This window comes from Canis lupus, chromosome 3 (genome assembly GCF_003254725.2).
Source record: "Canis lupus dingo isolate Sandy chromosome 3, ASM325472v2, whole genome shotgun sequence".
Taxonomy (NCBI): Eukaryota; Metazoa; Chordata; class Mammalia; order Carnivora; family Canidae; genus Canis; species Canis lupus.
Window position 1 is genome coordinate 71,958,135 of NC_064245.1, and position 16,498 is coordinate 71,974,632.

At 38.5% G+C, this 16,498-nt stretch overlaps 1 protein-coding gene across 1 annotated transcript in view; it reads right to left on the bottom strand.

The window, feature by feature from the left end:
- Positions 1–16,498, bottom strand: part of NSUN7 (NOP2/Sun RNA methyltransferase family member 7) — a gene marked incomplete at its 5' end in the record, with an annotated part of 59,694 nt that overhangs the window by 3,306 nt on the left and 39,890 nt on the right. The window lies entirely within an intron of this gene.

Below are 16,498 nucleotides of genomic sequence, written 5' to 3' on the forward strand. Positions count from 1 at the left end.
ACAGTGTAATCTTAGTATCAGGTATAGAATTTAGTGATTTAAAACCATTTTAAATGTATATTTATTCATTCACTATTTGCCTACTGTGTGCTAAGTACATAAATATTAATTCTCTTAAATAGTTTACAATTTAGTTGAAGAAACTAATCAGTTTATAATAATATAAAAAAGACCCAATAAGAATGCTGAGCCAAATAGAGGCAAAATCATGTAGGAATACAGAAAAAGGTACAATTAACTCCGGCCATGGGATAGCAAATATGAAGATTCCACAGAAGTACCACCATTGGTGCTGTGTCTTGAAGAATGAGTAAGTTTCCAATACTGTAAAGAAAGTATTTCTAGGTAGAAGAAAGAACACGAACAAAAGCAAAATGTCATAAAAATGTGTGTTCATACCCTACAATCCAGCAGTTGTGCTACTAGATATTTACCCAAAGGATACAAAAATACAGATTCAAAGGGATACATGCATCCTAATGTTTACAGCAGCATTATAAAAAATAGCCAGAGCAAAGAGCCCAAATGTCCACTGACTGATGAGTGGATAAAGAGGATGTGGAATATGTACATAATGGACTCAGCCATTAAAAAGAATATGTTGTCATTTGCAGGGACATGGACGGAGTTGAAGTGTGTTTTGCTAAGTGAAATAAGAGAAAGACAAATACCATATGATCTCACTCATATGTGGAATTTAAGAAAAAAAATAGATGAACATAATGGGAAGAGGGAAAAGAAAAAAAGGAGAGAGGCAAACAATCCGTAAGAGACTCAACAATAGAAAACAAACTGAGTGTCGATGGAGGGATGTGGGTGGGGGATAGGCTAGATGGGCGATGGGGATTAAGGAGAGCACTTGTTATGATGGACATTGGGTATTGCATGTAAGTGATAAATTGCTGAATTCTACTCCAGAAACCAGTATTGCACTGTATGTTGACTACCTAAAATTTAAATTAAAAAAAAATAATTTTAAAAATGTGTTCAGGGTACAGCAAGTATTTCCATGTGGCTGGAACATAAGGTGAGTAAGGGGATGTAGAGGTCGCTTAGGATGCAAACAGACGCAAGTGACTTCAAATGACATGCGAAAAGGTGGTGCAAGTGGTGGTTCTTAATAAATGTTTATGCTGAACTAAGTTGAAATATAATAGCTGTGTAGGTTCCAAAGGCCAGAGTGTCAGCCACTCCTCTCACCAACCTTGTAACGCACAAACTGAATTTCTGAGGCCTATTCATATATATGCTCTACACAAATAGAAATCCTCAAAAAAAATCTCTTTGCATAAGGTAAAGAATACTCTCTCTGAAAATAATGATTTCTTACCAGTTTGGAACATATTTAGTTCCAGAATATAAATAAGAAGGTTGGGATTTTGTCAATCTTAATTTATAATATATTCCTAGCACCTAAAAGAATGCCTCGTACATAATATTCAGTAAATGTTTAATACATATGGTATATTTTAGCTATATATGCTGTCTTTTTTAATGGTAATAATAATCCTAATTAAGATTGGTCAAATTACCTTATAGGAATTGTCCCCACATAACAAAATTATTTCTGAACTCCAGCTTACAGGCCACATCTTCAAATAATAAGATAACTTAATACCCAGTCTCACACATACCTGCTTTGGATAATCACAGTTGGGATTTGTGGAGTTGATATTTAGATGAGATTTGGGATTTAGAATTGATCCTAGAATGGGTGAAGGCTTGATGATATTGGGATGAGTTAGATGTATTTCATGCATGAGACAAACATCAATTTTAGGGAGCCACAGTAGACTGTTTGGGGTTGAATAGTGTCCCCCCAAAATTCATGTCCATCCAAAACCCAGAATCTGACCTTATTTTGGAAATGGAGTCTTTGCAGATATCATTTGTTGAGATGAGGTAGTACCAAAGTAGAGTAGACCCTAAATTCAATATTGGTGTCCCTATAAGAAGGGAAGATACAGAGACACATAGGGTAAGAGGGCCATGTGGAGACAAAGATTAGAGTGACACAGCTACAAGCCAAGGACACCAAAGATTGTAACAAACAGCAGAAGCTAGGAGAGAGGCATAAAACAGATTCTCCATCAGAGGCCACAGAAGCCAACCAATCCCACCAACACCTTGACATTCAGACTTTTGATCTCCAAAACTATTAGAGAATAAATTTCTCTTGTTATAAGTCACCAGGTTTGGGATAATTTGTTGTGGCAGTCCAGGAAAATAAGACACATGGCAAAAGGAATTTTGGAGATATAATTAAGGTCTCAAATTAGTTAACCTTAAGCTATGCATATTATCAGGGTGGACCTGGCCTGATCACATGAGCCCTTTAAATCCAGGTCTACAGGAATTCTACAGAGTGGTAGGATCCTAGGTTCACCATGTCCCATGGATACAACTTAGCAACTACCAAATCCTAAATGCCTCAGAAATCAATCTGAAGACTAGCAAAACAAACTCCACAACTAAGGTAGGGAAGAGACTACATCAAAGAATGTAGGAATTGTAGAGACTCAGCTTGGGAGAGAAATGGATTGTGGAACTACAGTGGGGAGGGAGCCGTGATCTCAGAGGAGGGTGAGAGACATACTAGCACACAGGAGAATACACAGAAAAGACAAATCCCTATAGCAATGGACTTGGAAAGTGAGAAGTGGGTTTTGTGAGTTCTTTTAACCAACAGGGCTTAAAGCCTGGAGTTTTAAAGGTCTGCATGCTTGGATCTGGGAGACCTCAGAGGACATTGGGACTGCTTTTGAAGAAAAGGCAGGCAAACAGCCTGCAGACATACAGTGCAGAAACACCAATCTGAAGAGTGCCTGGGACACAGAATGGGGAGGTGAGGTTATTTACTCATCTTGGAGCATGTCCCAAAGAGGTAGCATTCAAAGGAGAGATCCCTCCAGAAACAAAGGAACTGGCTGGCATCATTTCCCTTCCTTGCCCTTCAGCATAAGCACAGGGCAGACACTTGCTATCTAACTTGCTTGTACCAGCCCTGCCCCCTCACCCTCTGGAAAAAATGCCCTTTCCAGTCACCCTTGGCTCAGTGTGATGGGCCCTCATTACCAGAAGATTGGCCCAAACCTTGCCAGCATCGTATCTCCTGACCTGGGAGTTTTTGTGAGGCCTCGGTTCTGGTGACAGTGGAGACATGTCTCATTTCACATGCAGACTAGTTAAAATGCACCATATTCAGGCCAGAGACCACACACTGCCCACAACAGGCAAATGGAACCTCTGAAAATGGCTAGCCTGAAGGATAAAGTGGTCAGGACACAACAGCAGAGCACACACTGAAGACACTCCCAGAAGTGCTAAGCCCTGGGAAAAAGAGGACACTACCTGCAGGGCTCTAGAGGACCTTTTCTTCATAAAGCCATTACCCTCAAGAACAGGAGACATAACTTACTTTCCTGGCACAGAGACTTAGACAAAATGAGAAGACAGAGGAATTTGTCCCAAATGAAAGAACAGGGCAAGGTCACAGCTGGAGATCTAAGTAAAACAAATATAAGTAACATGCCTGATGGAGAATTTAAAGCAATGATTTTCCTTGAGAGGAGGCTTGGGGCCCTTGGTGCAAGCCAGGCAGTCCTGAGCCAGTGGCCTCAGATCTGTCTGAAGCAGCAGTCACACCATGGTCCCACTGGTGCCATGTCATTCTGCAGCTCCTTTGGGGGTGAGGTTTTCCAGAACCACTTTGAGCCAGGTATCTGTGTATATGCCAAGTGTGACTATGAGCTTTTCTTCAGCTGCTCAAAGTATGCACGTGTGGCTAGCTTTCAATGAGACCACGCATGCTCATAGTGTGGCCAAGCATCAGAAGCACAATATACCTGAAGCCTTAAAAGTGTCCTATGGCAGCTATGGCAATGGGCTGGGCCCTGAGTTCCTGAATGGTGGCCCCAAGCCAGGACACTCCCACTTCTGAATACTTAGCTGCTCACTGAAGTTGAAAGCAAAGGAACTTCTGCCTCTCAGGAGCCACAGGGCACGCATTTCATACCCATTCCAGCTGAAAACCATGCCCTGTGGCCACTCTAATGATCCCACCTTGGAACTGGAAGCCCAGACACTCAGACAGGGAAGAGGGCTAGCTAAAGAATCAGGAAGTTGTAGTTCTGCACAGGTTCTTCTTGGGAAAAGCACTGGTTTGCAACAGTGGCTCATATCCTGCTGCCAGGATGGCCCCTGGAGGGCCCAGCTGTGGGTTTAACTTAGCCTCCTGCTCATGGGAGTCTCAAGCAGGTGGGCCCTAAGCCTATATTGTTTTGAATGATGATGCACTCCCATTTTATCTTCTCCTCAGCCCACTATCCCCTCCTTGCCTGAACTCACCCCTATGGGACCTGATTTTGAGACAGCCTCCAGCCCTCACCAGCTGTTCCAGCATGGGTCACTACATGATTTGCTCTGGTTAAACCCTCCCAGGCAGTCAGAGTGGTGATGATCTTGGACCCACTGGGAGAGTGGGCCAAGGGGACAGACTTCTGGTCTCTCAGTTATAAGAAGAGAAATCCTGAACCCTGTTTCACGGTCTGTGGGGGTGCACCTTGCCTCACTCAGGCTTAGGGAAGTGGCTATTGCTCCATTACCTTGATTGCATAAGGCCAGGGCTGGAGAGCTCAAAGCCCACAGCTCACACCATCCCAGGAATCAGTGACTATACTATCTTGCACAGGCTTTGAAACTCTTGCCATCTGGGAAGGTGGGTGATGCTGAAGCCCCTTCCCACCTTAACTCTTCTGTGGAGTAATCAGGAGACCAATAAACAAATGGAACCCCCAAAATAAAAAATAAATAAAGTAAATAAAGCAATGATCATAAGGATACTCACTAGACAAGAAAAGAGGGGAAGACATCAGTGAGACCATTAACAGAGATAAGGAATAACATAGCAGAGATAAAGGGTTCAATAAACGAAATGAGAAACATGCTTGATGGAATGAACAGCAGGCTGGGAGAAGCATGGTAATAAAATAATGGCCTAGAAGACAATAATGGGAAGTAAGCTGAACAAAAGAGAGAAAAAAATTATGCAAAACAAGAATAGACTTAGGGAACTCAGTGACTCCATCAAACATAATAGCATTCTTATTATAGGAGTCCCAGAAGAGGAAGAGAGAGAAAGGGGGCAGAAAATTGAAGAAATAATAGCTAAAAACGTCACTAATCTGAAGGAAACAGATATCCAGATCTAGGAGGTACAGAGAACCCCCAACAAAATCAACAAAAGCAGGCAGCCCGGGTGGCTCAGCAGTTTAGTGCCACCTTCAGCCCAAGGCGTGACCCTGGAGACCCAGGATCGAGTCCCACATCGGACTCCCTGCGAGGAGCCTGCTTCTCCCTCTGCCTGTGTCTCTGCCTCTCTTTCTCTCTGTGTCTCTCATGAATAAATAAATAAAATCTTTTTTAAAAAATCAACAGAAGCAGACCCACAGTAAGACATATTGTTTTTTAAATTTTATCTTAAGTAGGCTCCACACCCGGTATGGGGATGAAACTCACAACCCTAAGATCAAGAGTCTCATGCTTTACTGACAGAGCCAGCCAGGTGCCCTACCAAGACATATTATGATTTAGATGGCAAAATATAGTAATAAAGAAAAAAATATTAAAAGCAGCAGGACAAAAGAAGATAGTTACATACAATGGAACCACCATAAAACTATCGATGGATTTTCCATTAGAAACTTTCCAAGCCAGAAAGAGGTGGCATGATATATTCAAAGTACTAAATGGGAAAAACTTGCAGGCAAGAATACTGTATCCAGCAAGGCTATCATTTGGAATAGAAGGGAAAAAAGAATTTCCCAAAAAAACCTAAGGGAGCTTGTGACCACTAAACTGCCCTACAAGAAATATTAAAGAGGACTTTGAGTGGAAAGAAAAGACCAAAAATGACAGTATGAAGGCAGGAAATAAAAGAGCAGCAAAAATGAATTCTATAAAAAATCAGTCAAGGAACTCACAAAATAGAAGGATATAAAGTATGATACCATATACCTAAAACATGAGGAAGAGAAAAGAATGGGTTCAAACTTAGACAACTATCGGGATCCCTGGGTGGCGCAGCGGTTTAGCGCCTGCCTTTGGCCCAGGGCGCTATCCTGGAGACCCGGGATCGAATCCCACGTCGGGCTCCTGGTGCATGGAGCCAGCTTCTCCCTCTACTTGTGTCTCTGCCTCTCTCTCTCTGTGTCTCTCATGAATAAATAAATAAAATCTTTAAAAAAAAAAAACTTAGACAACTATCAACTTAATATAGACTGCTATATGCAGAAGTTATATACAAACCTAAGGGTAACCACAAATAGAACACTACTAATAAACAGGCAAAGAATAAAGAGAAAGAAATCCAAATATATCACTAAAGAAAACCAGCAATTCATGAAAGAGAGAACAAGGATGGATCAGAGGAAATCTTCAGAAACAACCACAAAACAAGTAATAAAATGGGAATACATATGTATCTATCAATAATTACTTTGAATGTAAATGGACTAAATGCTCCAATCATAAGACGCAGGGTGACAGAATGGATAAAAAAAAAAAAAAACAAGACCCATCTATATGCTGCCTACAAGAGACTCATTTCAGACCTAAACACATCTGCAGATTGACAATGAGGGGAAGGGAAGGGGAAACATTTATCATGCGAATGGATGTCAAAAGAAGGCCAGAATAGCAATACTTGTATCAGACAAAATAGACTTAAAAAAAAAAAAAAAAAAAACTGTAACAAGAGACAAAGAAGGACATTGTATAATGATAAAGGAAACAATCCAACAAGAAGATGTAACAATTGTAAATATTTATGCACCCAACATGGGAGCACCCAAATACATAAAACAGTTAATAACCAATTTAAAGGAACTAATTCATAATAATACAATAATAGAAGGGACCTTAACACCCCATTTACATCAATGGATAGATTATCTAAACAGAAAGTCAACAAGCAAACAATGGCTTTGAATGACACCCTGGACTAGATGGACTTAACAGATATATTCAGAACAGTCCACTCTAAAACAGAATACACATTCTTTTCAAGTGCACACGCAACATTTTCTGAATAGATCACATGTTAGGCTACAAAACAGGCCTCCACAAACTCAAAAACACTGAAATAATACCATGCATCTTTTCTGACCACTGCTATGAAACTAAAAGTCAACAAGAAGAAATCTGGAAAGACCACAAATACATGGAGGTTAAATCACATGCTACTAAATGATGAATGGTTCATCTAAGAAATGAAAGAAAAAATTAAACAGTACATGGAAAGAAATGAAAATGAAAACACACTGGTTCGAAACCTTTGGGATGCAGCAAAAGCAGTTCTAAAAGGGAAGTTTATAGCAATACAGCTCTACCTCAAAAGCGAGAAAAATCTCAAATAAACAACTATCCTTACACCCAAAGGACCTAGAAAAAGAACAACAAACAAAACCTAAAACCAACTGAAGGAAGGAAATAATAAAGATTAGAGCAGAAATAAATGTTATAGAAACTAAAAACCAATAGAACAGATCAATGAAACCAGGAAGCTGATTCTTTGAAAAAAGAAATAAATAAAATTGATAGACCTCTAGCCAGAATTACCAAAGAAAAAAGGAGAAAGGATCCAGATAAATAAAATCACAAATGAGAGAGGAGATTTAATAACCAACACCACAGAAATACAACCAATTATAATAGGATATTATGAAAAACTATATGCCAACAAGTTGGACAACCTAGAAGAAATGAAAAAATTCCTAGAAACATATAACCTGAAACAAGAAGAAATAGAAAATTTGAACAGACCAATTACCAGCAAAGAAATTGAATCAATAATCAAAAAGCTCTCAACAAACGAAAGTCCAGGACCAGGTGGCTTCCCATAGGAATTCTGCCAAACATTTAAAGAAGAGTTAGTACCTATTCTTCTTAAATTATTTCAAAAAATAAAAGAGGAAGGAAAACTTCCAAATTCATTCTATGAGTCCAGCATTACACTGATGCCAAAACCAGGTAAAGATGCCACAGAAAAAGAAAACTAGAGGCCAGTATCTCTGAGGAACAGAGATGCAAAATTCTCAACAAAATACTAGCAAATCAAGTCCAATAATATATTTAAGAAATCATTCACCACGATCTGATGTATTTATTCCTGGGTGATAAGAGTGGTTCAAAATTCCCAAATCAATCAATGTGAAACATCACATCAATAGAAAAAAGGATAAGAACCGTATGATCACTTCAGTAGATGCAGAAAAAACATTTGAAGGATGCCTGGGTGGCTTAGTCAGTTAAGCATCTGACTCTCCATCTCAGCTCAGGTCTTGATCTCAAGGTTGTGAGTTCAGGCCCCATGTTGGGCTCCACACTGGCTGTGAGCCTACTTAAAAAAATAATAATAATAAGGGTCCTAAATGAGAAGAACATGCAACCAAGAATACTTTATCCAGCAAGGCTCTCATTCAAAATGGAAGGAGAGATAAAGAGCTTCCAAGACAGGCAGCAACTAAAAGAATATGTGACCTCCAAACCAGCTCTGCAAGAAATTTTAAGGGGGACTCTTAAAATTCCCCTTTAAGAAGAAGTTCAGTGGAACAGTCCACAAAAACAAAGACTGAATAGATATGATGACACTAAACTCATATCTCTCAATAGTAACTCTGAATGTGAACGGGCTTAATGACCCCATCAAAAGGCGCAGGGTTTCAGACTGGATAAAAAAGCAGGACCCATCTATTTGCTGTCTACAAGAGACTCATTTTAGACAGAAGGACACCTACAGCCTGAAAATAAAAGGTTGGAGAACCATTTACCATTCGAATGGTCCTCAAAAGAAAGCAGGGGTAGCCATCCTTATATCAGATAAACTAAAATTTACCCCAAAGACTGTAGTGAGAGATGAAGAGGGACACTATATCATACTTAAAGGATCTATTCAACAAGAGGACTTAACAATCCTCAATATATATGCTCCGAATGTGGGAGCTGCCAAATATATAAATCAATTATTAACCAAAGTGAAGAAATACTTAGATAATAATACACTTATACTTGGTGACTTCAATCTAGCTCTTTCTATACTCGATAGGTCTTCTAAGCACAACATCTCCAAAGAAACGAGAGCTTTAAATGATACACTGGACCAGATGGATTTCACAGATATCTACAGAACTTTACATCCAAACTCAACTGAATACACATTCTTCTCAAGCGCACATGGAACTTTCTCCAGAATAGACCACATATTGGGACACAAATCGGGTCTGAACCGATACCAAAGGATTGGGATTGTCCCCTGCATATTCTCGGACCATAATGCCTTGAAATTAGAACTAAATCACAACAAGAAGTTTGGAAGGACCTCAAACACGTGGAGGTTAAGGACCATCCTGCTAAAAGATAAAAGGGTCAACCAGGAAATTAAGGAAGAATTAAAAAGATTCATGGAAACTAATGAGAATGAAGATACAACCGTTCAAAATCTTTGGGATGCAGCAAAAGCAGTCCTAAGGGGGAAATACATCGCAATACAAGCATCCATTCAAAAACTGGAAAGAACTCAAATACAAAAGCTAACCTTACACATAAAGGAGCTAGAGAAAAAACAACAAATAGATCCTACACCCAAGAGAAGAAGGGAGTTAATAAAGATTCGAGCAGAACTCAACGAAATCGAGACCAGAAGAACTGTGGAACAGATCAACAGAACCAGGAGTTGGTTCTTTGAAAGAATTAATAAGATAGATAAACCATTAGCCAGCCTTATTAAAAAGAAGAGAGAGAAGACTCAAATTAATAAAATCATGAATGAGAAAGGAGAGATCACTACCAACACCAAGGAAATACAAACGATTTTAAAAACATATTATGAACAGCTATACGCCAATAAATTAGGCAATCTAGAAGAAATGGACTGCATTCCTGGAAAGCCACAAACTACCAAAACTGGAACAGGAAGAAATAGAAAACCTGAACAGGCCAATAACCAGGGAGGAAATTGAAGCAGTCATCAAATACCTCCCAAGACACAAGAGTCCAGGGCCAGATGGCTTCCCAGGGGAATTTTATCAAACGTTTAAAGAAGAAATCATACCTATTCTCCTAAAGCTGTTTGGAAAGATAGAAAGAGATGGAGTACTTCCAAATTCGTTCTATGAAGCCAGCATCACCTTAATTCCAAAACCAGACAAAGACCCCACCAAAAAGGAGAATTACAGACCAATATCTCTGATGAACATGGATGCAAAAATTCTCAACAAGATACTGGCCAATAGGATCCAACAGTACATTAAGAAAATTATTCACCTATGACCAAGTAGGATTTATCCCTGGGACACAAGGCTGGTTCAACACCCGTAAAACAATCAATGTGATTCATCATATCAGCAAGAGAAAAACCAAGAACCATATGATCCTCTCATTGGATGCAGAGAAAGCATTTGACAAAATACAGCATCCATTCCTGATCAAAACTCTTCAGAGTGTAGGGATAGAGGGAACATTCCTCGACATCTTAAAAGCCATCTATGAAAAGCCCACAGCAAATATCATTCTCAATGGGGAAGCACTAGGAGCCTTTCCCCTAAGATCAGGAACAAGACAGGGATGTCCACTCTCACCACTGCTGTTCAACATAGTACTGGAAGTCCTAGCCTCAGCAATCAGACAACAAAAAGACATTAAAGGCATTCAAATTGGCAAAGAAGAAGTCAAACTCTCCCTCTTCGCCGATGACATGATACTCTACATAGAAAACCCAAAAGTCTCCACCCCAAGATTGCTAGAACTCATACAGCAATTCGGTAGCGTGGCAGGATACAAAATCAATGCCCAGAAGTCAGTGGCATTTCTATACACTAACAATGAGACTGAAGAAAGAGAAATTAAGGAGTCAATCCCATTTACAATTGCACCCAAAAGCATAAGATACCTAGGAATAAACCTAACCAAAGATGTAAAGGATCTATACCCTCAAAACTATAGAACACTTCTGAAAGAAATTGAGGAGGACACAAAGAGATGGAAAAATATTCCATGCTCATGGATTGGCAGAATTAATATTGTGAAAATGTCAATGTTACCCAGGGCAATATACACGTTTAATGCAATCCCTATCAAAATACCATGGACTTTCTTCAGAGAGTTAGAACAAATTATTTTAAGATTTGTGTGGAATCAGAAAAGACCCCGAATAGCCAGGGGAATTTTAAAAAAGAAAACCATATCTGGGGGCATCACAATGCCAGATTTCAGGTTGTACTACAAAGCTGTGGTCATCAAGACAGTGTGGTACTGGCACAAAAACAGACACATAGATCAGTGGAACAGAATAGAGAATCCAGAAGTGGACCCTGAACTTTATGGGCAACTAATATTCGATAAAGGAGGAAAGACTATCCACTGGAAGAAAGACAGTCTCTTCAATAAATGGTGCTGGGAAAATTGGACATCCACATGCAGAAGAATGAAACTAGACCACTCTCTTTCACCATACACAAAGATAAACTCAAAATGGATGAAAGATCTAAATGTGAGACAAGATTCCATCAAAATCCTAGAGAAGAACACAGGCAACACCCTTTTTGAACTCGGCCATAGTAACTTCTTGCAAGATACATCCACGAAGGCAAAAGAAACAAAAGCAAAAATGAACTATTGGGACTTCATCAAGATAAGAAGCTTTTGCACAGCAAAGGATACAGTCAACAAAACTCAAAGACAACCTACAGAATGGGAGAAGATATTTGCAAATGACATATCAGATAAAGGGCTAGTTTCCAAGATCTATAAAGAACTTATTAAACTCAACACCAAAGAAACAAACAATCCAATCATGAAATGGGCAAAAGACATGAACAGAAATCTCACAGAGGAAGACATAGACATGGCCAACATGCATATGAGAAAATGTTCTGCATCACTTGCCATCAGGGAAATACAAATCAAAACTACAATGAGATACCACCTCACACCAGTGAGAATGGGGAAAATTAACAAGGCAGGAAACCACAAATGTTGGAGAGGATGCGGAGAAAAGGGAACCCTCTTACACTGTTGGTGGGAATGTGAACTGGTGCAGCCACTCTGGAAAACTGTGTGGAGGTTCCTCAAAGAGTTAAAAATAGACCTGCCCTACGACCCAGCAATTGCACTGTTGGGGATTTACCCCAAAGATACAAATGCAATGAAACGCCGGGACACCTGCACCCCGATGTTTATAGCAGCAATGGCCACGATAGCCAAACTGTGGAAGGAGCCTCGGTGTCCAACGAAAGATGAATGGATAAAGAAGATGTGGTTTATGTATACAATGGAATATTACTCAGCTATTAGAAATGACAAATACCCACCATTTGCTTCAACGTGGATGGAACTGGAGGGTATTATGCTGAGTGAAGTAAGTCAGTCGGAGAAGGACAAACATTATATGTTCTCATTCATTTGGGGAATATAAATAATAGTGAAAGGGAATATAAGGGAAGGGAGAAGAAATGTGTGGGAAATATCAGAAAGGGAGACAGAACGTAAAGACTGCTAACTCTGGGAAACGAACTAGGGGTGGTAGAAGGGGAGGAGGGCGGGGGGTGGGAGTGAATGGGTGACGGGCACTGGGTGTTATTCTGTATGTTAGTAAATTGAACACCAATAAAAAATAAATTAAAAAAAAAAAAGAAAGAAAAATATGTGAAGTTAGAAAGACAAAGTGGATACCAGGGGATTTATTTTACAACAATTTGTTAGGGTGTTCACTTACATTTTTTAATAGTTTTACATATATTACATAATTTGACAAAACGTTTATCCCTTTTCTAAGTCAGCAAAAATATACATTTAATTGGGTAAAGTAATTCTTCAATAAACATTTGTTGAATGAATGTACAAATAAATGAATGATTTCAAAAAATAATAATAATAATAATAAATAAATAAATAAATAAATAAGCATTTGCAGAATACAACATCCATTCATGATAAAAACCCTCAAAACCCTCAACAAAGTAGGTTTGGAGGGAACATACCTCAACATAATAAAGGCCATATATCAAAGACCCATAGATAATATCATCTTTAGTGGGGAAAAACTGAGAATCTTTCTTTTTTCCCCAAGGTCAGAAATAAGACAAGGATGTACATTCTCACCACTTTCATTCAACATAGTACTGGAAGCCCTAGCCACAGCAATCAGAGAACAACAACAACAACAACAACAACATAAAAGGCATCTAAATCAGCAGGGAAGAAGTAAAACTTTCACTATTTGCAAATAACATACATGCAAATGTATAGGAAACCCATAGGACTCCACTAAAAAACTGCTAAAACTGATTCATGAATTCAGCAAAGTTGCAGGATGCAAATCAAGATACAGGAATCTGTTGCATTTCTATACGCCAATAATTAAGCAGCAGAAAGAGAAATTAAGAAAACAATCCCATTTACAATTGCACCAAAAATAATGCCTAGGTATAAACCCAAAGAGGTAAAAGACCTGTACTCTAAAAACTATAAAACACTGATAAAAAAAATTGAAGATGACATAAAGAAATGCAAAGATATTCTATGCTCAAGGATTGTGAGAATTGTTAAATATTAAAATGTCTATACTACCCAAAGCAATCCACACATTTAATGCAATATCTATCAAAATACCATCAGCATTTGTCATAGAACTAGAACAAACAATCCTTAAATTTGTAGGGAACCACAAAAGACCCCGAACAGCCACAGCAATCTTTAAAAAAAAGCAAAGATGGGACGCCTGGGTGGCTCAGTGGTTGAGCGTCTGCTTTTGGCCCAGGGCATGATCCTAGAGTCCTGGGATCGAGTCCCGCATCGGGCTCCGTGCAGGGAGCCTGCTTCTCCTCTCTCTGCCTGTGTCTCTGCCTCTCTCTCTGTGTGTCTCGTGAATAAATAAATAAAATCTTAAAAAAAAAAAAAAAAGCAAAGCTGGAGGCATCACAATTCCAGACTTCAATATGTATTTCAAAGCTGTGGTGATCAAAATAGTATAGTACTGGCACAAAAACAGATACATAGATTAACAGAACAGAATAGAAAATCCAGAAATAAACCCACAATTATATGGACAATTTATCTTTGACAAAGCAGGAAAGAATATCCAATGGGAAAAAGACAGTCTCTTTAACAAGTAGTGTTGGGAAAACTGGACAGCCACATGCAAAAGAATGAAATTGGATCACTTTTTTACATCATACACAAAAATAAGTACAAAATAGATTAAAGACCCATCTGTGAGACCTGAAACCATAAGAATCTTAGTAAAGAGCATAGGCACTAATTTCTCTGACATCAGGTGTAGCAAGTTTTTTCTAAATAGATCCCCTAAGTCAAGGAAAGCAAAAGCAAAAATAAGCTATTGGGATTACATTAAAATAAAAAGCTTCTGCACAGCAAAGGAAACAATCAACATAACTAAAAGGCGACCTGAGGAATGGGAGATGATATTTGCAAATGACGTATCCAGTAAAGGGTTAGTATCCAAGATTATATAAAGAACTTATAAAACCCAACACCCCAAATCTGAATAATCCAATTTAAAAATGGGCGGAAGACAAGAAAAGACATTTCTCCAAAGAAGACATCCATATGGCCAACAGACACATGAAAAGATGGTCATCATCACTTATCATCAGGGAAATGCAAATCAAAACTACAATGAGATAGCACATCAACCAGTCAAAATGGCTAAAAATCAACAACACAAGAAACAAGTGTTGGCGAGAATATGGAGAAAAAGGAATACTCATGCACTGTTGGTGGAAAAAGCAAACCGGGCAGCTGGGTGGCTCAGCGGTTTAGCACTGCCTTCAGCCCAGGGCGTGATCCTGGAGACCCAGGATCGAGTCCCATGTTGGGCTCCCTGCATGGAGCCTGCTTCTCCCTCTGCCTGTGTCTCTGCGTCTCTCATGAATAAATAAATAAAATCTTTTTTAAAATAAAGAAAAAGAAAACTGATGCAGACACTGGAAAAGTGGCTTTTGAGGATCCTCAAAAAGTTAAAAATAGAACTACCCTAGGATGAAGCAATCTCACTACTTGGTATTTACCCAAAGAATACAAAAACACTAATTCCAAGGGATACAGTGCACCCCTGTATTTATAGGAGCACTATTTACAATAGCCAAAATATGGAAACAATTCAAATGTCCATTGCTTGAGGAATGGATACAGAAGCTACACACACACACACACACACACACAATGGAATATTATTCAGTCATAAAAAAGAATGAAATCTTGCCATTGGCAATGACATGGATAGAGCTAAAGAGTATAATGCTAAGTGAAATAAGTCAGTCAGAGAAAGAAAATGCCATACAAATTCACTCGTATGTGGAATTGAAGAAACAAAACAAGCAAGCAAAGGGAAAAAGAAAGGCAAGCCAAGAAACAGACTCTTCAGTATAGTGAACAAACTGGTGTTTACCAGAGGGGAGGTGAGTGGGGAGTTAGGGGAAATAGTGAAGGGGATTAAGAGTATACTTATCATGATGTTCACTGAGTAAGGTATAGAATTGTTCGATCACTCTATCATATATCTGAAATGAATATAGCATTGTATGTTTACTATACTGGAATTAAAATTTTTTAAATATTTAAGAGATAATCTAAAAACTATTTGTAATTTATATGAAAAAGTTAATATATGTAATATACAATAAAACATATAAAAAGAAAAAGATGAATAATACAGTTGAAAAAATGGTAAAGAACACAAGCAGACAACTTGCAAATTAATAGCAATAGCCATAACAATGAACATTTATTGAACATTTATGTATCAACATATTAATATATTCAATCTCCATAATGATCCATTAAGGTAGATAATATCGTATCCCATGTTACAGCTACTTCTCCTTCTTCTCCTTTCACAACACCTTTCTCACACAACAAAAATAGGCACCTATCTCATCTTAGTGCACTGTCCCAGGATGTTAAAATCTCTAGGGGGCTAACAAAAAGACAACTCAAGACTGGTTTTCCTCTCCCAATGCAAAACAGAGTTTAGGTAAGAAATCTTGAAGAGGGTTCCAAACTCTTACCAAAGCTCTGTTCTTGAACTAACTTCTTGCTTCCTGCCCCCCTCCCCTTCTCACTCCCTTCCTGTCCTCCCTCTCCTTCCCTCCCCTTCTCTCTCCTTCCTTATTTCTATCTTTGAATTATAATTAGAAATAAATCACACAGGCATATTAACATGTTTATTTAAATTAATAAGTCAGACTTTTCCTGATGAGGTTAATTTGGTTTTAGCAATGAGAACTAGTTTTGTAAAACAGGTAACAGATGATATATTTTTCCACAAATTAAGTAAGATAAATGTGCAGCTCCAAAGATTTAACAGAAATATACTTAAATCCCATGTAATATAATATTCCAGAAATATTCTGCAATTATTTAAATTTATGATGAAAAATATTAGATGTCAACTTTATTTTTTTTTTAATTTTTATTTATTTAT